The sequence below is a fragment of the Bidens hawaiensis genome, unplaced genomic scaffold (genome assembly GCF_021521415.1).
Source record: "Bidens hawaiensis isolate Kalapana, Puna unplaced genomic scaffold, B.hawaiensis_p1.1 tig00004838_1, whole genome shotgun sequence".
Taxonomy (NCBI): domain Eukaryota; kingdom Viridiplantae; phylum Streptophyta; class Magnoliopsida; order Asterales; family Asteraceae; genus Bidens; species Bidens hawaiensis.
In genome coordinates, this window is record NW_027491302.1 from 1047177 (window position 1) to 1051218 (window position 4042).

Here is a 4042-nt window from a genome sequence, read left to right on the forward strand (position 1 = left end):
ATCTCAAGTATATATTAAAAAAAATAAAATGACATATTAGGAATTTTTGCGAGTTGGACTTGAGTCAACTTAGACTTGAGTATGAAATTATATGAGCCAGCTTAACTTGAAATAGTTTGTCAAGTTGAGAACTCAACTTTGCAAATCGTGGTTGCTTGTGACTTAAGTTGCCAGCTTGAAATCGATAAAAGTTTGATGATGCAAGTTCCCACTCATGTGCCTGACCACTGCAGCTCCATCTAACACCATTGTTGTTGCAAATATGATTCATGCAAAAGATCAATCGTAAAGATAGAGACCATTGATTTTGCATAGATTATCTTGCAAGGGTATTGAATATGAGAGAGGATGATCAGGGAAGTAGTTTTCGATGCCAGGTTAAGAGTTTAACAAAAGTATGTGGTAGTGGATGTAAATTTCCCAACTTAACATGAATTCGAATATCAATATTTCGTTAATCTTAGCGTTGTTTTCACATTACTTGGTTTGTTGCGAGTTTATGACATAATAGAATGCAAACCTAATACATAGTACTTATATAAATTTCACCTAATTATTATTTTTGTGTTTAAATTAGTGACAAAGCACATTTATCACGTAATAAAAAACTTATCTTTTGCTATTTTCCCAGCATATTATTCTTTCTATAGCTTGGCTAGGCTCCAAAGTTACATGAGCATATTTTTCAAGTTAAAAAATTTAGGCAAACTTCAAATATGGAGAGTTTTCTGAAAAGCCTTATGCCATATTTATAGCTTGAAAATCGAGAAGGACAGCTATAGTATTAAAATGCTCTCATAATTTTTAACTTTCACGTACAAAACAATTCTATAAAAGTAAATGACATGAGTAATGTTTTAAAAAAAAATATACGTCCATCCACATAAAGTAAAGAGTATTCAATATTCATAAAACTTACATTATTTAAATACCATCATGTATACACCAAATAAAAAATACATATTCGTCCAAATCAAATAAAGCTCTTTATAAGACAGATTTGATTTGGTCACAACCAAACAAAGGATCCTAGCACTGCTTCATACAGACCTCAGTTTCCACTATCCCTCAAAAGTTGTGATCACATTGAACTCTGAAATTATACATATACATAAAATAATTAAAAAATTATTTATTTAATAACACGTTAGATGCGTTAACATTGGGAATAAAAGAATTACCCACTACGTTACTTTTCTTATTATATTATTGTAGACCAAGCGATGAACCACTCGGTTCGGCTAGTGTTGTTTAAGGTGCCGATGGGCTCGACCCTTTCGAGCCACAACAAGCGTGGGTTCGTGCGAATCGCACACCTGGGTCTTAAACTTACACCCAAAGCTCTTCCAGATCGAGCCTCTCGAGCTAGGTGGCTCGACTTTATCAATTTTCTCAATGGCCTTTCTCATTGTTGAACACTCACGTTCCAGTTGGTGCACCCGAGTCCTCATGCTATCCATATCTAAACGTAGCACCTGATTCTCCCTCCCCGCGGCTGTCCACGTTGTTCTAACGCCTCTAACCGCCTCGCCTTCAACAACTGAATCGTCTTGCTCCGCCATCTCTAGTGGTCTCTGCGGTTCTGAGTGCCCGACATCGACTGACATCAGCGTGCCAGCGATTGCTTGTCGAAGCTGCAACTGCTCGAAAAATAATACTTGAACCACGGCTCGCTGTGGAAGCCTTTCGTTTTGCGCTGCGTGAGTGCACGCTTCTAGCGTCAGTTTTCGGCAATCCATTACTCCACATATTTTCTCCCGATCGGCTTCGTTTAGCCATGGATGCGCCTAATAAAAATGTTTAATTATATTACATTAGACAGTAGTGTTTACAACGATACAAAAGACGGCCACGCAACAAGCTGCGTCACTAGTCCTTTGTGATAGCAAAACTAAGTCATTTAAAATAATATTCATAGATCATAGAGTCATGAATTACTATTCATTACCAATGAGTTGGACATGACTAAATAGCTCTGCAGCCTCATTCGATAAAAAACAAAAGTATCAAAAGCGAAGAGTATAAGACATAATTTGACACATACCTTGAGATAAACGTCTACAGATCTGTAAAGTCCGTCATCGTATAACCGCGCCTGTTCCGGTAACGCAAACGCAAGCTCTAAGAACTTCTCTGGTTTCAGATTAGTATCCGATGCAATTTCTGACAAGTATCCGTCGATTAACTTTCCTACAAGCATTAACGTAACGGATCTGTTACGATTAGCCTCATCGCCAGCATTTTCATCTTCGATCACATCAGCTACTGATATATGTTCAACGGTATGGAGAAAATGAGCTAGAATCCGTTGGACGCATTCGACGTCGTATAACGTCTCCTTGAGGTACGAATAGCTAGGTATTAGAAGATCATCCAGTGTCGCTTGTTGGAGCTGCAGCCCGATTTTCTTCTCTAATTTTGATCGGCAAGCATCAGACGCGTTTAATATATTCGCAGCTCTCAGCATTCCGAAAAATATTGTAATAGTCTGAGAAGACCTCACGCCAATTTCTTCTGGGAGGTTGTTCACAATTGTTTCCAACAGCTCCTTCTGTTCAGTTTCCGAAGGTAAAGACGAAGACGAAGATCTTCTAGCGCGGTTAACACCCGGAATGCGTGATTTTGCATAATTAACAAGACAATTTACGACGATTTCTGGACTCAGATCTCGAGCTTTGATAGCGGCTATTAACCGCTTGAACAACGAGGGACTAAGGTGTACAAGCTCATCCAACCACCTATCTCCGCCGCCTGCGACTCTGGAGGCGGCGGAATTGGTAACTTCAATAACCGGCCAACCGAATAAAGACAGATCCGCAGAAGACACTTTGGAAGCGATGGAATCCATGCATCTCTGAACAATGCCAAGCGACTCCGCCAAAGGTAACAAATCCTCACACGACTTCAACGTTTTGATTGAATCTCTTAAACTTCGAAGCACGGTTTGTGATAAAAACCGTTCGGTTTTGGAAATGAGGTTATCCTCGCAGTAGTCAGTCTTCAGTCATCTCTAGCACTTCACCAGCACACCGGAGCTTAGCTACGTTCGAAGGCGATAGCTCGATTTTCACGGAGTAGGAAAACTTAGCAGCCGTCTCAAACGTATCTGATCCTCCGGGAAAATCCGGAAGCGAGACGTAAATAGCGTCATTCGTTTCGGTTGCCGGCTTGTTTTTCCTCTCGTATCTCTTCGTTTTCAGAAGCATTTTCGGTTGTAAGATGCCTTTCTTGCTCGGTAATCATCTCGTGTAGCTTTTTACTTATCGCCATTAACGGAAACTGAAAATTAATAAGCATTTCAATGTTTAAAGATTGATCAAACTAACAATAATAAAAATCAACAATCTAACCTTGTGGAGGTGGAAGGTGACGTCAATAACGACGTCACTCGGTAGTCCGGTGGTACAAAACCTGCAACAAATTGACACAAAATTGAGCTAATGAAGTCGAACAGCAGAAGCAGAATGAAAACATGTAAGTTACCAGGTTTGGAGGTTTCTGGCATATCGGAGGCCATAACCGGTGATTGAGGGAGAAAGATTTAGATTTAGATTTAGATTAGATTGAGATGAGATCCATGTTTCTTCGACGAGTGAATAAGTAATTAGTGGAGAGATTGAGGAGAAAAAGAAGAAGGCAAATGTTTGGAGTTACAAATTATGGGGACTTTGTAAGTGGATCAATGATCAAGATCATGATGAGGAGGATTCTTTTTCCTAAATTGTTTGCTTGTGGACAAGAATTATAAAAAACTTTCTACTTTCGGTGTTTTAATAAATATACTATTTGAAAGTGTTTTAAATATTTTATAATAGAAAAATGTTGGGGAAACTGACACCTATTATTATGCTTGCTAATTTTTAATTAATAATTAATCTTTTATTTAGTGTTGTGTATCAATATTAACAAGTCGGAAGCTTGTGCTTTGCGGTGACTCAACTTGATTTACGAATGAATCTTAACGGCCACGCTGATTACCTCGAATGAAAACCCTGAAGAAACTAAACCCTCTCTCATTAGATGCTTTAAACTGGCGCATTAC

At 38.8% G+C, this 4042-nt stretch overlaps 1 pseudogene across 1 annotated transcript; it reads right to left on the reverse strand.

The window, feature by feature from the left end:
* Nucleotides 1–1167: 1167 nt before the first annotated feature.
* On the reverse strand, nucleotides 1168–3517 carry LOC143628163 (BTB/POZ domain-containing protein At5g66560-like; annotated as a pseudogene). Its single transcript, XR_013152710.1, has 4 exons — nucleotides 3453–3517; nucleotides 3351–3411; nucleotides 2045–3279; nucleotides 1168–1787 (listed from the first exon to the last, which is right to left on the reverse strand). The product of XR_013152710.1 is annotated as a BTB/POZ domain-containing protein At5g66560-like (transcript).
* Nucleotides 3518–4042: the final 525 nt, after the last annotated feature.